Here is a 22,387-nt window from a genome sequence, read left to right on the forward strand (position 1 = left end):
GGCTCAACAAACACTCTTTCTCTTTGAATCATTAAATTATCGTCCAATTGGATCGCATTGGTGGTGACTGCTTCCCAAGTGGTGATACCTCCAATGACTAGGCCATTGTAGATATCCTCATGTCGTAATCTCCTAATGAATCTATCAAGCAATTGATTATTACTGAAGCACTCATTTGGATTACAACGAGAATTCAAATGCTTCTCACTGACTCTCCTTCCTCTTGTTGGGCTTTCTGGAGCTGAGAGGCTACACCCCAAAGCACTCCCTCTCGTATTTATTCTTTCAAGAACAGTTTCCTAAGAGTAGGGTAAATCGTTTTTTCTTCCACCCTTAGGGTTCTATACCAATCCCCAGCCTTCCCACTTTAGGTTAGGCTTAAAGCATTACTCTTATGCAGGTCATTGTGTTCTCCTAGAGAATTGCATATTTGTTCAAACACTTCGATATGCTTTCTCACATCCCCATCTCCACTAAATTTTTGTGTGAGCTTGGCTATTTGTACTGCCTTACGTCTAGACTCTCTATCATGCGTGTTACGCATATTCTCAGCAACAATAGATTGACCGATGGTTTGAGAAAATGTTGCCAAATCTCCTAAATAAGCAAGTATAGTGGCTGCAGGTGCAGGCCCTGGAACTACATGTGGGATGGAAGTTGGCCTTGGCCTTGGCATACGCGTGGCCCTCGGGCCTCGTATGGTGGTGTACCACATGGTGGTCCAAAGTTCATAGGTGTGGCCCTAGGCATAAACGGTGTCAGATACAACATGTTATTGCTAAATGGTATGGCCCCACTTGAATAAGAGCTTGGATAATGCCATTGTGGAGTGTAAGCCCTTGGCATAATCGGGGGTGTGGGAGCTACATGGGCATGAGGCGCGACAGGTACAAAGGCTTGATGCACACCTATAGGTATTGTTGGGGGCACTATGCTACTAGGTAGCAGTGCAATGCTAACAAATGAGGTCCAAGGTGTACTTTTTGTACTCATTATTGGAGTAGGTATCGTAGCCATAGTGTCTTCGAGAGAAAGATGAGCTAGATTTGGAAAGTAAAACTACTACATGAAGGGTCCATTGGACTCATTGAAGGAGTTTCCATCTGTGATAGTGTCCATTGTCTGGCCTTGCCCATATCCAAGAATCTCATAAGGCCCGTTGAAGGAATGTTAATCCCTCGGTTTTGCCTCTCCAATTGGATGGTGCTATGGATGACATTGCAGACCATATGTTGTCACTCCTCTAGACTTCTCGCGCTAGAAGTAGACTGTTCAACTTCTAACCAACCTATATGGTATGTGTAAACCGTGTACAAGTCAATCAAGGTTTCAGTTGTAGGTCATATTCCCAATTTTCGTTGAGAAATAACCCTTCTAGGCCCGACGTACTAGAGGTTTCCCTTGAGGTGGAAGCATTGTTGTTCCTCACAGTTTGACCCACATTGCCTACTAACTCAGGAGCACTCGATTGCTCGATTGCCATGCCTGTTGTCCCAGGGGTCTTTCCCTTCATGGCTCGGCGTTGTTCTAGGAAACTCTCCATTTCCCTATCCCTAGCCGCTTGCATATAACGCTCAACTTCTTGCACCTCTGCAAGACTCCTACCATCGGGTAGTAGAACTTCGGGGAGTGATTGCTTTGCAGGGTCTTCCATGAAAGTCGGGGGCAGGATATTGACGTGGACACTCTTGGGGAGTATAGGATACCCTTGAGATACCAAAGGCGCGAATCTACCTCTCCCTCACCTTCGTTAACTTCAGTAGCCGCAAGTTCAGAGCGAGTAGCTCTACCAAAGGTTTCTTTAAAGCGACTAAACACACTAGATCCAGGCTATGGGGCCTAGACAAGTACGTTTTTGTTTACTTGCTTGGGGTTTGGTGTAGGATGCCCTTCCATAATATTGTAATCAGATGATGAGTCACTAACCGCTATGTTTGGGTCTTGGGTTGTACTACCTTGGGTCCTCGCCGAGGGCCCGGAACCTAAGGTAGGTGGGTATTGAGAACCCGCGTAACTCGAAGTGCTCTCTAGTTGCTCGGCCTCTAGCACACGACCAGAGCACAGATGCATGTGCCTTTGGCACCCTACAAGCATCGACGAATACCCTTGAAGGTTAACTGCTAGATTTTTTGGGCGTTTTGCACACCGTTTTCACTCGTTTTTTGATGTTTTTAAATGTCTTTTTACAATCGGTTTTTGGATAAGAGTGTGTGATAGCTCAAAACGAGGGTATCACTCTGGGGGTCATGAAGTGCTTTACAGCACAGTTTTAGGTTACCCATAGGTTTGATGGTCCTCAAAAGGATCGATTTTTACTTAGGCGTGAGGCTAAAATAAGTAAGTCCAAAGGGTGATTGAGGCCTGAGCCTGGGCTTGGGCTTGGGGAATGTTCCCATCCCGATCCTTTCTTTTAATTTTTTTTATTTTTTTTATTTTTTTTTGGAGAATAAGGTTGCCGCGATCGCGTCGCGCGCACGCACACACACCTAACCTACCTACTTACAACTAACAAAGCTACTATTACATACTGTTTAACACAATACTACAACAACTAATTAACTAACAGATCTACTTACTGCACCTTACAGATCTAACATTGTAGATATAATACCTTAAATCTAACACCTTATCAACAGAAAACAGTACATTGCAGCAAAAATAATTTAACAACTTTATTAACAGAACACAATACACTGCAACAAAAACAAAGTTCACAAATTCTTCTCAACAGCCACACGCCTTCTTTCTCTACCTTTCCTACATCTCACATTGCACCACAAAGCAGCATAGAGTGCTATTCGAGCTTAGTGCAGGGCATCTCCTCGGCAACGGCGCCGAAAATGTGCGCATCTGTCGCGTACGTGTCAAAGCAAGGGAATTGCTGTACAATTTGTGCAAGCCACAAATGGCTGCACACACAACCATATTAATCTAGCAAGCTCAAGAGAGCAAGGGTGTGTCACTCATCGCCCTACGCTCGCCTTCATGGAGGATTCCTTCCCGTGAAGAAGAGGGAGCTACCACCATGCCGCGCTCAACCGCCTTACCACCGCCGTGCCGTCGCAATGCTCGATCACTCTCTCTCTCTCTCTCTCTCTCTCTCTCTCTCTCACACACACACACACACACACACACACACACACACACTCACTCATACACACACACACACAAGGAGATGAAGAAGAAGATGGAGATGGAGCAAGAGCACTCTTGAATTGCACAAATGAGAGAATGAGTGATTTTTAGGTTTAGGTGACTTTTATATGAGCTTGTGCATTCACACTTGGGCGCCCATGCTTAGCCAACTAACCCTTGAATGTTCCAGTTAGAGTGCGCCTCTCACCGACGATCACTCTTACCCTTTTCCTATTGGACCGACAAGCCCCCATGACTATCAGAAGTGAACTGTGGTGGTTAACACAAAGGCCTTGCATATTCACTAAATGTTTTCTTGGAATTTTTCTAGCTCGTTCAATATATAAATATATCCTCTTATTTATTCTCTTATGTTCTCTTTTCCTTTTGCAGTTTAACTCTTGCGTATAGATCTCTTGTTATGGATCAAATTATTGATATTCTTTTTTAAGAGCTTAAAAAGAAACACGTTGTACGTTATCTCCTTAAGAAAAAGTTTGAGAAGATACAAAAGAAGAGTTTCCACAAGCACAATCATGCAGATAACAACGAAGACAAATGTCATATCAAATTGATTAAACATATTTGGATGCTCAAGCCAAAACAAAACAAAACAATATCTCTAAAAAGAAATTTATTTTTATAAAGTATGATGGAAGAAAGGATGCATGTATGATTCTCTCTTGGTTATCATCCTTGGATGACTACTTTCAAGGATAAAAATTCAACGAACAAGACAAAATCAAGTGTCCAGTAAACAAAATGACAAAACGTGCTTCTCTTTGGTGGAACGTGACTCGTACACAACACAAACGACCATGAACTTGGAAGAAAATTCAAAGAATGGGAATGAATCACTTTCTCCTTTCTCAATACAAAGAGAAAACTAAACATGCATGGGATACTCGTCAATCTAGGACATGGAAAATTGTAACACAGTATAAGATAGATCTTGGAGTATACTTTGCATGCTGAGGTCAACAAGCTCCAACTATATACATTGGAAAGAGATATTTCTTAAGCTCATGATGCTGAAGGTCAACGAATTCCGTCTACATACATTGGAAAGAGATATATCAAAGGGCCATGGATCAGAAAGAGTTATCCTTCTCTTCCATCAAAACATATAAATCCTACTACTCTTCAACCAAGGAACAACGGCACCAAGGACAACGATAGATGCGACATTACAATCAATATCAACCACAATCAAGTAATTCCAATCAAAATGGTTTTGGACAAAGAAAGGTCAATAACAATGGTTCTGGTCCAAAAAAGGTAAATAACAATGGTTCAAGTAATATTTTTAAACCTTCATATGTTCCTTTCTTGAAGTCACGGAACAAGGCTCCACATAGAATTGCATCTATATACATTGGAAAGAGATATATCAAAGGGCCACGGACCAGAAAGAGTTATCCTTCTCTCCTACTACTTTTCAACCAAGGAACAACGGCACCAATGGACAACGATAGATGCGACATTACAATCAATATCAACCACAATCAAGCAATTCCAATCAAAATGGTTTTGGACAAAGAAAGGTCAATAACAATGGTTATGGACCAAAAAAGGTAAATAACAATGGTTCAAGTAATACTTTTAAACCTTCATATGTTCCTTTCTTGAAGTCATGGAACAAGGCTCCACATAGCCACAAAAACAACAATAACAACAACAAGAATAATGAAAAACTTGATATAAAGACCGTTGTTTGCTTCACTTGTCACAAGATGGGACATACAACTAACAAATGTTTTGAAAGGAAGTCAACCTTTATTGAGGGGATTGAAGATGATAATGACCACCAAGTGGATAACATGGAGATGGATGTCAACAACGCTAATACTTTTTAATGATAGCAATCAAGAACCTCAAGGTAACTCAGACTATCAAGTTCACACATGTACTCTTACTTCTCAACTATATAGTCTCTTATGTATGTAAGTAAAGATTAGTGATAATGTTTTTTAAGTTATTACATGGTGATGAAAGCACACTTGATTTCATTTCTATACGTGTTGTACAAAAGTTGAAATTACATATGACTCCTATAAATTATAAAGTAAAATTATCTTTCCAAGAAACCAAATTAAATTGTGTGTATATGGTAAAAAATTTGCAATACCAATGAGGAGACTTCATTGAATCCCAAAATTTATTAGTAGCACCATTGCAAAACACATATTTAATTTTGGGTGTGCCTTGCAGATATCATTTTAATACAAAGATTGACTATGATAAACATACACTCATTGTCAGACATAATGAAAACCCTTTCACATAACAAGTTAACCAAAAGCTGAAATTAGAACTTCTTCCTAGTCACGCTTAGACTAAAAGGTTAGCTCAAAAATATAACAAACAATTTTTGGTTCTAATCAATGAAATTGGAACACACGAAGACCAATCTTCTCCTTCTTAAGAGAATTTTTTTATGAAATATGTATTTTTGAGCTAAATATTTACCTCAAGGATAACCTCATTCTAAAGTGAAAGACCACACAATATAGCTAATTCCAAGTAGTGCACCATTTTGTCCAGCACCGTATCGTCAAAATCAAATTGAACAAAGAGAAATTCAACATCAAATTGAGGAATTAATAAATCATGGTTTAATTAAGCCAAGTGGTTCACCTTTTGGTGCACCAACTCTCTTAATCAAAAGAAAAATGGTATTGTCGATGATTCTTAATGAAGTTATCGAAAATCTTTTGAACAAATTCATGGTAGTTCACAGTAAGTCTACTCCATACCATCCACAGGTGGATAGGCTAAAGCTACCAATCAAATTCTAAGCACAATTTTGACCAAAATAGTATCTGACTCAAGAGCAGATTGGGACCAATAGTTACACGCCACACTATGGGCTTATAGGGTAGCATACAAAACTTCAATTGGGACAACACCATGCAATATGGTGTTTGTTCTTAATGAGATCTTGCCACTTAAGTTTCTGATACCCACTCTAAGAGTAGCTAAACAATTAGGATGGATAGACCATGAATTGTCTTTCCAAGTCGATGACCTTGAAAAACTAGATGAGCTTTGCTTGAAGGCCATAGCCTCTATCTACGCTAAAAAAAGGTGAAAAATGGAGTTTTTTGATAAGCATGTACACTTGAAAGAGTGTGTATGCCACCTCTATACTACCATGGTGTTACCATATACATGTGGTAGTGATGTGTGTGAATACACTTAGGACTACCGAGGCATTTTTTCCCTCTCTAGGAGATTTCCCCCCCTGTGCATTGTATATATGCCCATCATTCTAGGGCTATCCATCTTTCCATTGCCCACTAAGTAATACACTCTCTGTTGTGTGCCTTCAGCTTCCTTCATCTTCTCCAAGCTGTGTGTGTTTTCTTGCAACCCTAATTCCAACAATTGGTATCAGAGCAGGTTGCGTCCTCCCGGGCTTAGTCGCCAGCAGCTCCAACACATGCCTGCTCACTTTCTCTAACTTTTGTGAGCTTTGGTTTGTACATTGAATATAGAGCACTTAATAAAATCACAATAAAGAATCGTTAAGATAGATCTTAAATATGGATATCATCAAGTGCGTATGATGAAAATTGATGTTCATAAAATATGTGTTGGACACAATTTGGTCATTCTGAATTCCTTTGAATGCCTTTTGGTTTAACAGATACACCTACTACATTTTCACGTATGATGAATCACATCTTTTTGAAGCATCAAGATTGTGTTGTGGTTTTCTTTTACGAGATTTTGGTTTTTAGTATGAATAAAAAAAGATCGTTATGCACAATTGGATTTGGTTTTCAAATTGTTGCATGAAAATCAACTTTATTTGAATCCTGAGAAAAGCTTGTTCTTCAAAATGAAAATTGAATATTTAGGTCACATTGTCTTTGGTGAAGGAGTTTGAGTGGATCCTAAAAAGACTAAATTTATCAAAAAATGGCCTAGATCTTAATCTATTCATGAGGTTTTTTCTTTACTTGGTTTCTGTAGTTATTATAGATTTTTTTGGAATTTTTTCATACTTGGCTTCACCACTCACAAATGCTACCATATACATGTGGTAGTGATGTGTGTGAACACACTTAGGACCGCCGAGACATTTTTTCCCTCACTAGGAGGTTTTTTTCCACATGCATTGTATATACGTCCATCACTCTAGGGCTATCTTATCTTTTCATTGCACACTAAGTAATGCACTCTCTATAGTGTGCCTTGAGGTTCCTTTGTCTTCTCCAAGCTGTGTGTGTTTTCTTGCAACCCTAATTCCAACAATTGGTATAAGAGCAGGTTGACTTTCATTGTTGATTACTCTAGGCATGCATGGGTGTATCTGCTTAAGGCGAAGTCCAAAGTGTTTATGTGCTTCAAACAATTTTTGGCTATGGTAGAAAATGTCTCAAAATGTACTATGGACACCCTCCATTCCGATCGAGGGGGGGAGTATATGTCTCATGAATTTAATGTATTTTTGGCTAGTCGTGGGATGAAACACCAATGTACAACACCGTATACACCTCAAAAAAACAGTATTTTTGAGAGGAAAACAAGTCACTTATGGAAATGGCATGATGTATGGTCAAAAGTTAAGCTTTGCCGCATTCGTTTTGGCTTGAGGCCATCTTGTGTGCCACTTATCTACTTAGCAAGTATTTTACAAAAGCTTTGCAGCCTATGACTCCTTATGAAGCATGGCATGATAGAAAGCCTTCTATTGAGCACATGCACATTTTTGGTTGTTTGGCTTATGCTTTGGTGCCACAAACGCAACAGAAAAAATTGGATGATAAGACTGTCAAATGCATTTGTGTTGGTTATAGTGCTAAAAGCAAAGGTTACAAGTTGTATCATCCACAAACAAAGCATATATTGGTTTCACGGGATGTTGTGTTTGTGGAAGATTTTGTTCATCCCTTGCTATCATATACTAGAGACAATAATGTAAGCTCACATGACATTTATGACACTTTGTTGCCTCTTTTCAGTGGTGAAAGTTCGAATGTAAATTCCAATGAGGCAAATGTATAGATTTCTAAAAATGTTACAAATAGCCTATTACTGATGCAAATGTACATGATGTACTTGATGAGGAAAGCGTTGAGAATGAGCCGGCTAGAGGTATGCCAAAATGGTTGGTGCATAATTTGTGTGACAATAAATTGGATGCACCTTTGTCTAGTCGTACTCGTTCAGGTTCTTGCCATGCATCTCATGCATCAGATTGTTATTCTTTGGCTATGTCTAGTTTATATGATGTTGAGGAACCTCTATCTTTTGATGAAGCACATAATTCAAAATTTTGGATGGTTGCCATGCAATCAAAATATGATGCACTTATAGAAAATGGACACATGGACTTTATGTGATTTGCCTCCTGGCAAAAAGGCCATTGGTAAAAAGTGGGTTTACAAGTTGAAACGCAAGCCGAATTGTGAGATTGTTCGCTATAAGGCTTGACTTGTCGCAAAGGGTTATGCACAACAAAAAGGCATAGATTATGTAGAGACTTTTGCTCCCACTTGTTGTTTGACTACTATGCATTTTCTATGTGCATTGGCAGCTCATTTTGGTTGAGATGTACATCAGTCAGACATTGTTACTTCTTTCTTGAATGGTGACATGTTTGAGGAAGTTTATGTAATGCAGCATCGTGGTTTTGTCACCAGGGCAGGAAGATAAATTGTGCAAATGTAAGAAAGCTTTATATGGGTTGAAACAATCTCCTTGTGCTTGGTATGAGAAGACTGACACTCATTTGGTCAAACGAGGTTTTCGTAATAGTCCAATAGAAATCACATTGTATGTAAAGCATGAGGGTGATGTACTTCGCATTGCGGTTCCCTATGTGGATGATTTGTTAATCATTGGACCAAATGAGAGACATATTGTTGAATTTAAGGCTAATTTGTATACTACATTCAAGATGAAAGATTTAGGGTTGTTGCATCATTACTTGGGTATACAACTTAAGCAGTGTGATGTTGGTATTGCCTTGTGTCAGACAAGTTAAATAGAGACATTGCTATGTAAGTTTAGACTTGAGGATTGCAAACCTATTGCCACTCCCATGGAAACAAGTTTGAAATTGAGTCTTCACCATGATGCTAGTGATCTTGCCGATGTCACTCTTTACCAAACTTTTGTTGGCTACCTTATTTATGTATGCAACACAAGGCCGCATATTCAGTTGTAGATTTATGCATAGCCCAAGGTCTAAGCATTGGCGGGCTCTATCAAGAGGATTTTTTTCTACTTGAGTGACACTTTACATCTTGGCTTGTTTTATCCCAAGGGGGGATCATTGCCACCAGATTTATATGCTTTTTGGACTCAGATTAAGCTGGTTGTTTTGACACGCAAGTGTCCACGAGTGGTTTTTGTTTCATGCTCGACAGTTCATGTATATCATGGTTGAGCAAGAAGCAACCGTAGCTGTGAAGATTGCCCTGTTTTTTCCCCCGTGCATTGTATATATGCCCATCATTCTAGGGCTATCCATCTTTCTATTGCACACTAAGTAATACACTCTCTGTCGTGTGCCTTGATCTTCCTTCGTCTTCTTCAAGCTGTGTGTGTTTTCCTACAACTCTAATTCCAACAACAGACCTTTTGAAAAAGAACACATCTTTCACTTGGAATGACCAACATCAAAAATCTTTTGAAACACTCAAATATACACTCACACATATCCCTTACAAATAACTGATTTCAAAAGACCCTTCTTTTTTGTTATGACTGATGATAGTGGGATTGGTATTGGTGTTGTATTAATGCAAGATAGTCATCCCATTGCATATAAAAGTAGAAAGTTGAAACCCAATGAACTCAATTATAGCGCTTATGAAAAAGAACTGTTAGCTGTTGTGCATGCTTTGAAACTGTGAAAACATTACTTGATGGGATCTAAATGTTTGATTAAAACTGATCCACAAAGCATTCGTCATTTTCTTTCACTACCAACTATCTCTGGCAGTCATATAAAGTGGGCATCATTTATTCAAAGTTTTCATCCACTCATTCAATATCAAGTGGGGCATGAAAATAGGTTGCAAATGCACTAAGTCACATGCCATTGATTAATAACATTTCTATTGTATCTACTGATATCTTTTTAAAAATGGTTGATAATTATGCTCATGACTCTGACTTTGCATTTATGTTTACTTTTGTAACCATGTATTTTTTGTTCATGCACAATACTCCTTTCATGGTGAGTATTTGTTCTTTGAAAAGTGATTGTTTATAACCAATGAATTTCGTCAACTTATCCTTAAAGAGTGCCACGAACCACACCTTATATAGGCCAATGTGAGATTTTCACAACTATTCAGATAGTAGGATGCCATTTTTATTGGCCCTCCCTTCGAAAAGTTGTTGTTACATATGTTTCACAATTTTTTGTTTGTCAATGAAGCAAGGCTCATCATGGTAAGTAATACGGTTTGTTAACGCCTTTACCTAATCTTGACTCTCATTGGCAATACATTTCTATGCATTCTATTACTAAATTACCACTCACTTGTGCACAAACAATATGATTTCAACCATCATGGATAGATTTAGCAAACTTGCTTACTTTCGACCTTGTAAGAAGCCCCTCTTAGCTAAGTAAGAAGCTCTATTGTTTCTGAAGCATATTTTTGTTTTGCATGGAATGCTTAAATCTATCATATCTGATTGAGATAGATGTCTTTGCCATTATTTTTGGGTGACATTTTGTTCAAAACTTTGGACACTAGACTTCACTTTTGATTTTCATCCAAAATCTAATGGACAAACCGAAGCCACCAATAACACCATTCTACATCTTTTAATATACACTCAAGAGAGACCAGGAACTTGGGACACATACATCCACTCACTTTAATTTGCATACAATAAAACCCCTTATTCATCCACCAAAAAATCACCATTGAAAATTATATATAGGTATTCATTGCTTACTCCTTTGTCTCACATTTCTCATGAAGTATCACATGCTCACAAAATTGCTCGACAACATACCCAAATCTTGGAGCAAGCAAAACAAGAAATTCACAAGCTGAACATTCATACATGAACCAAGCAAATAAAAAGAGACAATCCACGAAATTCAAAGAGGGAGGTTTTATGATGCTTCGCATTGAAAAGAGACGTCTTAAGAGCGTAGAGACCAAGTCTATTGTTAAGCTCGCACCACAGTATTATAGTCCCTTCACAATTACTAATCGTATTAATGCTAATTCCTTTTGATTAGATCTCCCTAACTCTTGAAAAATTCACAACACATTTCACATAAGTCTTCTTCATCCTTTCGAAGGTTCTCAACCATCAATCCCTATCATTGATAATCCACCCTTTTTAGAAGAAGATTCTAAAAGCCTTATACCTGAGACCATCATAGACCATCAAGACTCTTTGATACGTAGTGGTATACTACATTGCAAGTATTTCTCAAGTATAAGAATCATTGTCTTGAAAGCGTCAAGTGGATGCCAAAGAGGTTTTTCTGCTCTCATCCTTGTATCGTGGAATCATATCAAACTTCTAGAAGCAAAAAGTATTTCTTATTTACCTGAGACTCGCCCTTTGGCTAGTGAATGTGGTATTTATACTTGCGGTTCACCCTTTGACAATTTATTAAGTAGTAAGCTAATATTGAGATTTGCCCTTTGATTGTTAGTCTGTAGTATTTGATGTTTGAGGTTCGCCCTTTGATTGTTTGTTTGTGGTATTTGAAATCTGAGGTTTGTCCTTTGACAGCTATTCAATACATCATTTAGAGCAGTGGTGCTTTACCCATGGCTTATGGAAGTGGGTGACATCGGCGACAAACAATAGAAATGCAATCTCCTAGTTCACAGCAGTAGGCAAAGGCTTCTACGTGGTAGGATGCACATCCGAGCAAACTGTACATGATCTGGTTATGAGAGGAAGCATATGGAGAGCTTCCCACTTTGCTTGTGCTATGCCTTAGATGCCTGAGTTTTGTCCGAACAAAAAATTTATGGACTACCGTCCAGCGTGGGTGACTCTCAAGGGCTTCCATCTTTGGCTTCACGACTATGCAGACTCCATAACTGCCATATTGGGTCGGGTGCTATTCATTCCGAAACTGCACCAAATTAGACTAGACTTGGACAAAAAGTTTTGTATACTATGAAACATGAACAAGCCCATTCTCAAGTATTTGGATCTGAATATGGGCAGTTTTGGCACCTTCCGACAAGAGTTAGCGTTTGCCTCATTTTTTGAATGCCTGCTACAAATGTTGCAGAATTGGTCACTATGCTCGAGACTGTCCCGAGGTAGAAGTTGTCCGCAATCCAATGGTCAAGAGAACTTAGAGGTGTATCACCAGGGAGGTCAAGCCCTCTACAAATGAGACCAAGCCGGAAGTAAAAATCAATGAACGGGATTTGACTTGCAAGGAGGTGGCTGAAGAGATGGAGTGCTTGTTAGTGGAGATGCAAGAGAAACCACGTTCACAAGTTGGATCCTCTTCTGGTGAGATAAAGAAAGAGATTGGGAGCCTATCAAAGGAGATGCAAGATATACCAGAGTCGTTTGGTAATCCCATCGTAACTCGAATGCAGGTGGAGCTCTAGACCAAAAATTATACCTCATCACGCATATTGTTAATATCTTCGATAATATGACCAACACTATTAGTTTCTTAAACGAAAGAAGAAGAAAAAGTGATACTCGTTGCCTCTTCTTTTGGCATTATGTTTTTGGTGCACTGGCTTGGCGGTCAAGGGATGTGTTGTGGCGGGGCTATCTCCTTGGTGACAACCCCAAGCCAGTCCTAGTTCCACTCTATTGTTGATGGTTACAGAGTGGCGCCCTTTATCAACTGATGTATCTCGTGTTTGTGTGGTTAGGATGTTGGTACGCCATGGCTCGGATAGAGCATGGCTTGCATTGTAACTTTTTTGGTTTTTAATTTATATCTCCACTCACTATTGTGAGTTCAAAAAAAAAACAAGGTGCAAGTTCACTATGGCCCACACAATGCTTTTGAGAGGAATTTAACAATCTAAGGTTCTTTGTGAGAGGAAAAATGAGAAAGTGACACTAGCATTAATTATTTTCTTTGTCACAATAAAGTATTACACTTTTTGAAAACAAGTGTAACAATGACTTATTTAGATTACAATATATTTCAAAAGCATATAAAACAAGGTAAAGATTTACGACAGCCTACAGAAAAGACACACACACAGAGAGAGAGAGAGAGAGAGAGAGAGAGAGAGAGAGAGAGAGAGAGATAGTTCTATTATCGTCCTGGGAGGTCAAATATGACCTATGGGACCAAATGAACATGTCACGTGGTGTGAGTGGAGTTCATAAGTGACTCTCGATGCTCAAAAATGGCTGAAATGAGCGTCGCAATAGAGAGTCCACATCGTGGTTGGGAGAGGAAGGTATGTAGGGAGAGATCATGGCTGAATATATGGGAAAAAGAGGACCTAATGTGGTCAAAAGCTGAGCACTCAAGTAGTGTGTGGTACTCACTCTCTCGCACTTGACGAGGGCATAAGGTGCAAAGTCGATGACACTCCTCGCCAGTGCCCCAACGTCCTGTCTCGCAGCATAGAGAATGGGAGCTAAGACGAATGGAGGCAATGGTGCGGACCGCACTCAATGGGATGGGCTCAAGGATGTAGGAATGGGTTCGGTTACCTCGTTCCGAGAAGAAGAGAGATTTGTAGTTTGGGGGCAACGTGTGTGGTGTAATGGCTGAAGCGAGAACCTCCGGATTTCTCCCAAGCCGTGATACATTGGCGTTGTAAGAAGGCCTCATTAACTTGGGAGTCGATCGACGCATCATTGACCAAGTGACATGCATCCCATCTTCCAAACCATTTCTTGATATCAAACATCCACCCCGAACTTAGTATTTTGCTCTTGCATGTCTTTTGAACCATTTGACTTGCTTCATATGCGATTCTAGGAAGTCGATGCAAAGGGCTACGTTGTGTCTTACGCATGTACTCCACAACCCTTTGCATGCCCAAGACCTCAATGGGAAGCAATCCGGACTCAAGAAGTAAGAGCATGTAGGGTGTTTGTGTCTTGACTTGGAGAAAGTTGGTGAGAAAACGCTTTTGGACATTCTCAAACTCTTTCCAAGTAGACTTCCCGATGCTTCCACCCCACACCTCCACTCCATAAAGAAGCACCGGTGTCACCAATGTGTCAAAGAGGTACTTTTTGAGAGCCCAACACTTGATCTCTCCTGCATTGCACATGTTCTCAAATGCATAATAGGCCCTCTTTCCGGCTTCCAAGCGACGCATTGCACAATCCTTCCATTTATGATTGGATGGAACCTCAAGGCCAAGGTACTTAAAGTGATCTACCACTTCAAGTTTCTCATTGTTGTATACAATGCATGGATTTTCATCATTGAGGGTCTTTACAAGCATAACCTTGGTTTTGGATCCATTCACGATCAGCCCGCTATGTAGGCAAAAGCGTTCCAAGACACTCATAAGCTTTTGTGCATCTTCTAAGGTATGTGCCAAGAGCACTACATCATCGGCATAAAGCAAAAGCATGATCACCGCATTTCCGATCTTAACCTCTTCTATTCCTTCTTGCTGCATAAAGTCAAGAACCATGCATTCCAATTCATCAATGAGTAGCCCAAAGAGGGTTGGGGAAAGTGGGCATCCTTGTTTGACACCAATAGTGCTTGCAAAAAATTCTGAAATTCCATCTCCCATACGTAATCGACATATCACTTTTTGGTAGATGCGAAAGACTGCATGCATAAATTCTCTCGGCACTTGAAGGCTTTGCATACGTCTTCAAAGATTTCCTCGCGGTACCATGTCAAAAGCTTTCTTGAAATCCACAAAGCAACAATACAACTTTTTTCCTTTCAATCGAGACGCTTCCATAAGAACTCGAAGAGTGACAAGGTGATCAATAGTGCTATGATGCTTTCGAAAACCTGCTTGGCCAAGTGCACGTTTGCCATTCTTTTCAGCCCATTCACTTATCTTCATCTCCATGATACATCCAAATAACTTTGCCATCAAAGAACCAACCATTATAGTGCTATAGTTGTTCACATTGTTTACATCTCCTCCTTTGTGCAAAGGTTTGATCCAATTTGCACTCCAATCATGAGGCATGCCATACTGAAGTGCAAGGTTAAACATATCGCATATCCAATATCGTGTTTTATTGCTTGTCCATTTAATCATTTCAGCTTTGACACCTTGAAGGTCACCTGCCTTGCGAGTAGCAAGTTTCTCAAGCGTGCGGCATACATCTTCAATGGTAAAGAAGGGAGACATAAACGAAAGGGAGCTACAACACTCTATCTTATCAACATTGGGTTGCTCATAGAGGTTCTTACAATGCATATACATATCCTCAAGAGTCAAGTCACCAAAGCTCTCAACGCGCTTGCCTTTTAGATTTTGCCAAAACTTGCCACATGCATGTGCTTTCTCTTGTGCTAAAAGAATTTGTTTTTCGACTTCCCACCTTCTCCTCTTCTTTTGAACAAGTGCTTTGTATGTGTGTGAACATTCCAAGTAAACTTCCTTGTCTTTGATTGCATCCAATCTTAGCAAGTGTTTTCGGGCAGAGAGAGAGAGAGAGAGAGAGAGAGAGAGAGAGAGAGAGAGAGAGAGAGAGAGAGAGAGAGAGAGCTACCTCAACTCCAACAAAGTGAGAGAGTGGGGGGGCACTCCCATATGCACACATTCAAATCCAAAAATGTTAAAATTCCACATGGAGAACATCCAACAATTCAATTCAATGGTAAAGGAATTGCGCCAAAAATCTTCGCTTTTCCTTATGCCCTTATGTATGAGTGTTATATTAATTGACCTCATGAAAACATAAAGCATAAAAAATATTAGTGAGAGTTTAGGAATTGATCTAATTCTTGTATAAATATATCAATAAAACAAATTGCAGAATAAAATGATGCATGCTATTAAATGAAAGAAATATGTAATATCTTCAAGATAGAAATTGTTGGAATTAGGGTTGCAGAGAAATGCACACAGCTTGGAGAAGACAAAGGAAGCTCAAGGCACACAATAGAGAGTGTGTTACTTAGTGTGCAATGAAAAGATAGATAGCCCTAGAGTGATGGCGTATATACAATGCTCGGGGGAAAAAACCTCCTAAAGAGGAAAAAAATGCCCCGACAGTCCTAGTGTGTTCACACACATCACTACCACATGTATATGGTAACAAATCCCCCCTGGAGTGATGCGGTGAACGAGAGTTGGCACATGAGTAAAGGGAAGTGCCATGCCCTGAGGACATGATCAATCCACAAAGGGGAGTAAGCCCAAAGCTTTACGAAAAGCTTCAAGCTTCTCACGAGACAATGCCTTTGTGAAAGATCTACAAGGTTGTCCTGTGTTGGCACATAAACCAAGCTGATCTCTCGTGCTGAGAGCCTCTCCCTGACATAGTGGTAATGCACCTCAATGTGCTTTGTGCGAGCATGCAAAACTGGGTTGCTCGCAACTGCCAATGCGCTCTAACTATCAGTGTAGATAGTGTTGGTAGTGTCCTGTCCAACACCCAAATCAGCCATAAGGTGTCTAAGCCATATACACTCAATCGTAGCTGTGAAGACTGCCCTGTACTCAGCCTCACAACTCGAAGTGGCCACAGTAGGTTGCTTCTTGCTCAACCATGATATGCATGAACTGCCAAGCATGAAACAAAAACCACTTGTGGACACTCGCGTGTCAAAACAACCAGCCCAATCTGAGTCTGAAAAAGCATGTAAGTCTGGCGGCAATGATCCCCCCTTGGGATAAAACAAGCCAAGATGTACAGTGACACTAAGGTAGCGAAAAATCCTCTTGACAGCCTGCCAATGCTTAGACCCTGGGCTATGCATAAATTTGCTGACCTGTGAGACTGCAAATTGAATATCTGGCCTTGTGTTGCATACATAAATGAGGCAGCCAACAACAGTTTGGTAAAGAGTGACTTCAGCAGGATCACCAGCATCATGTAGACTCAACTTCAAACCTATTTCAATGGGAGTGGCAATAGGTTTGCAATCCTCAAGTCCAAACTTACATAGCAATGTCTCTATGTAACTTTTTTGACACAAGGCAATACCACCATCACACTGCTTAAACTGTATACCCAAGTAATGATGCAACAGCCCCAAATCTTTCATCTTGAAAGTGGCATTCAAATCAGCCTTAAATTTAGCAATATGTCTCTCATTTGGTCCACTGATCAACAAATCATCGAAATAAAGAACCACAATGAGAAGTACATCACCCTCACACTTTACATACAATGTGCTTTCTGTTGGATTGTTACGAAAGCCTCGTTTAACCAAATGAGTGTCAGCTTTCTCATACCAAGCACGAGGAGACTGCTTCAACCCATACAAAGACTTCTTACCAAGAAAGCAGTAACAATGTCTCATTGATGTACATCCCAACCAAAATGAGCTGTCAATGCACATAGAAAACGCACAGTAGTCAGACAAGTGGGAGAAAAAGTCTCTTCATAATCTATGCCTTTTTGCTGTGCATAACCCTTTGCAACAAGTTGAGCCTTATGGCCATCGATCTCACCATTTGGCTTGCATTTCAACCTGTAAACCCACTTTGTACCAATGGCCTTTTTGCTAGGAGGCAAATCACATAAAGTCCATGTGTCATTTTTTATAAGTGCATCATAATCTGATTGCATGGCAGCCATCCAATTTTCTGAATTTTTTGCTTCATCAAAAGATAGAGGCTCCTCAACATCATGTAAGCTAGACACAGCCAAAGCATAACAATCTGATGCATAAGATGCATGGCAAGAGCCTGAATGAGTACGACTAGACAAAGGTGCATCCAATTTACTGTTGCGCAAAGTGTGCACCAGCCATTTTGGCATACCTCTAGCCTGCTCATTTTCAGCCCTTTCCTCATCAAGTACATCATGTACATCTGCATCAGTAATAGGCTGATCTGTAACATTTTCAGAAACCCCCATAGGCTGTACATTTGCCTCATTGGAAATTACATTCGTATTTCCACCACTGAAAAGAGGCAACAAAGTGTCATAAATGTCCTGTGAGCTTACATTACTGTCTCTAGTACATGACAGCAAAGGCTGAACAGAATCTTCCACAAACACTACATCCCGTGAAACCAGAATACGCTTTGTTTGCGGATGATATAACCTGTAACCTTTGCTTTCAACACTATAACCAACAAAATACATTTGATAGCCTTATCATCCAATTTTCTGCGCTGTGTTTGTGGCACCAAAGCATATGCCAAACAACCAAAAACACGCATGTGCTCAATAGAAGGCTTTCTATCATGCCATGCTTCATATGGAGTAATAGACTGCAAAGCTTTCGTAGGACACCTGTTTAGTACATAAGTGGCACACATGATGGCCTCAAGCCAAAAAGAATGTGGCAAAGCTTGACTTTTGACCATACATCGTGCCATTTCCGTAAGCGACATGTTTTTCCTCTTAGCAATACCATTTTGCTGAGGCATATAAGGCACTGTACATTGGTGTTTTATCCCACGACTAGCCAAAAATGCATTAAATTCATGAAACATATACTCCCCCCCTCGTTCGGAACGGAGGGTGCCCATAGTACATTTCGAGACATTTTCAGCCATAGCCAGAAATTGTTTGAAGCACATAAAAACTTCGGACTTCGCTTTAAGCGGAAATACCCATGCATGCCTGGAGTAATCATCAATGAAAGTCATGAAGTAAAGGTAATTGCCCAAGGATGGAGTTTGCATGGGCCCACAAACATCACTATGCACAAGCTGCAACCTGCATGTGGCCCGAATTGAACCATCCATCCTTTGGAAACTTAGAACGCTGCATCTTACCCAAAATACAACCTTCACAAACATGTTTGACAGGTGCTTCAAGAGGCGGCAAAGAAGCAACCATATCAGATTTCTGTATATGTAGCAAACTGGAAAAATTTAGATGACCAAAACGTGCATGCCAAAGTTTTGCATCTGAAATAGCCCTTGAATCTGCAACAACATTTGCAAAATTTTGTCCACACTTGTCATACAAAGTGAGCTTATACAGCCCACGACACAAAAGACCAGATGCAACAATTTCATCACCAAAACTGAGATCATGAACTGTATATCTGTCATCCAAAAATTTGACTACAAGTCCAAGTCTAGCAAGTGCGGATACAGACAAGAGATTCTTCTTGACCCCAGGTACATAAAGTGCATCAACAAGTGTGAAGGAATTGCCATTTGCAGCAGTAAGCACAATCTTTCCAACTCGCTAAACCGTATAAGAGGCATTGTTGGCACAAGTGACTTAATTACCATGAGGGACAGACTCGAGAGAGGTAAACAATTCACGATGTGAGGTAATGTGCTTTGTAGCACCATTGTCGAAATACCATACATGTGAATCTGCAGCAACTGACAAGCATGCATTATGGACAATAGGATTGTAAGTGCACTCTGCGCTAAAAGCCCATTCTGCATCAACATCAGCAACACAGTCTCCTTTCATAGAAGACTCAACAATGGCTGCATTTGTAGTGGAACCAGCATTTGCAGTGGAACCACCCTCTTTCTTCTTAGCCTCTTTGGCCTTCAACTTAGGACACAACTTGATCAAGTGATCATTAGCTTTACAATAATGGCAACGCATCTTCTTTTTGGCCTTATCACCAGAATTTCCAGACGAATTGCTGCCAGCAGAAGCATTAGGAACATAAGTTTTGCCACTCGCAGTAGAACCATAAGAAGTGGCCGCATTGCTGTTACCACCCTTTCTTTGAGAAGCAATAAAAGCCTGTTCAACTGCACGCTGCCTAGTCCTGTTTTTTCTGGGAAGTGACTCTTGCAACAGCAATGTGTATAATGCATCAAACTTGACAACTTCAGGATTTCCTTGGGTCATAAGTCTCCAAGTACTAGCAAAAGTCTGGTAAGAATCTGGTAAGGCATCAAGAACAGTCGCACAAGGGAACTGTTTGAAATGACTTCACCTGCAGAAATAAGTTGCTCATTGATATCCTTGACACCAGCAAGAAAAGTGTCCATGTCATCTTCCTCATGCATAATCTTCGACTCCAGCTCTTTACGTAGCAAAGCAATTTTAGCCTCATTGCGGCTTGCATAAAGACCTGCTAGAATATCCCAAGCCTGTTTTGCAGATTTTGCTGAACGAATGTGAGGAACAATGGTGTGCTTCACAGACAATGCAATCAATACATGAGCTTGCGCATCCTTTACATCCCAACCAGCTTGTTCTACCGTAGGGAAAACAACTCTAATAGCAGCAATCCTTGCAGTAAGACCTGCAACATCCTCAACATCGCCTACATCCTCAGAACCAGGACGTACATTAATGCCCTGCATAATGTTCCAAACGCCCTTTGACACAAGGACATGTTGCATCATAAAGCCCACATAGGGTAGTTGTCCCCATCCAACCTGTCCTCAATAACAAATATCTTGAACACATCTGTGTTGTTGTCAGCCATGGTAAATGCTGCACCTGATGTGAAAACTGCCCGAAAATAGGAGAAACGGAGCGGGAACAACATGTGCTATATAGCACAAACCGTAGAAGACTAAAAGGCACATGTTATGCAAAAAACGGCACTGACAGAAATTCTGCACAAAATGACAAAATTGCCTGTGCAGACCTGCATGTAGTGGAAACGGAGGCCGAAATGAGCTCGAATAAGAAATCTGAGCAGACTGAGCTCTATGAGTGCTCTCGAAATATTTTTCGACCTACGAACGCTCGCCAAACCTCACTATAATTGGAGAAAGTGAGCAGGCGTGTGCTGAGCAGCTGGCGACTAAGCTCGAGAAGACGTAACCTGCTGTGATACCAATTGTTGGAATTAGGGTTGCAGAGAAACGCACACAGCTTGGAGAAGACGAAGGAAGCTCAAGGCACACAATAGAGAGTGTGTTACTTAGTGTGCAATGAAAAGATAGATAACCCTAGAGTGATGGGCATATATACAATGCTCGGGGGAAAAAACCTCCTAAAGAGGGAAAAAATACCCCGGCGGTCCTAGTGTGTTCACACACATCACTACCACATGTATATGGTAACAAAAATGAATATTGAAAATATCTAAACCTAATCCCTAATAATAATACATGCACTAAAGTAACAAAGTGACATTTACATATCAAAACAAAAAGTCGAAAAAAAAATCTTAGTTGTGAAAAAATTCTAAAGCTTATCCCCAATAATAATACATGCACTAAAGTAATAAGGCAACATTTGCATATCAAAACCAAAAGTTGAAAAAAATTTCTTAGTGGTGAAAAATTCTTTCATTTAAGGACAATTTATAACTTTTTTGTTAGAAATTGTTTTGTAAATAAAAAGAAAATTTACAAGAAAAAAAGTATGTTTTTAATCAAAAGTTGACAAGAAAGTCATTAGATCCTTAAATGAAGAGACCTATTTATAAACTAAACAAATAGTTTTTTTTAAAAAAGTCAAGTGAGCATTAATTAAATAGACCAGATTACAATGATAAAAAGGGACACTTACATTATAAAAGGAAAATATAACCTTTATAAAACTTATAAATTAAACAAAGATTTAAAAAAGAAAAAAAGTCAAGTGAACATTAAATAAAGGGACCAAATTACAATGATGGAAAGCCCCATTTACATTATAACAAGTGAAAGGTTCACGATAGCTTTCAAAAACAATAAGAAAGTGATAAAATTGTTAGGTTGAATCAAACTAGTATCACTATTTAGGAAAGGATTGCCTCAGCTTAGTCTTGAGTTGATTGAAAATCGAAACTACCTAGTTGTAAACCATGGTAAATGGAAGAAAAACCGATGAAATATGTGAGAAAGTCGTCCCAAAAATTTGCAAATCTCAAAATTTCCGCTATAGTATTTCCGGTTTTCTTTTTTGTGAGGAGAAGACTCGATCAGCAGGCCGCTTAATAAAAGAGACTTTCTCGAACGTTAACACTGACCGGAATCAAGCTATAAAATGCATGAAATGTAAAGCCGTGTGAAGTTGTGAAATGAAAGGTGAAATAAAAAGAACTAATTAATATATGTGTGTGTATATAATTTATTAGAATTATGCAAGGTGAAACTTCATTTTAGCATTCTAAAACAATAGAATGCAAAAAAAAAACATATATATGTATGTGTGTGTGTAAAATTTACTAAAATTATGCAAGGTGAAGCTTCACTTTAGCATTTTAAAACAATAGAATGCAAGAAAAGTAAAGACATGTCAAGATGTGAAATGAAAGGTAAGTCTCCATCATGCACTA

The sequence above is a fragment of the Adiantum capillus-veneris genome, chromosome 7 (genome assembly GCF_014529385.1).
Source record: "Adiantum capillus-veneris isolate H3 chromosome 7, ASM1452938v2, whole genome shotgun sequence".
Taxonomy (NCBI): domain Eukaryota; kingdom Viridiplantae; phylum Streptophyta; class Polypodiopsida; order Polypodiales; family Pteridaceae; genus Adiantum; species Adiantum capillus-veneris.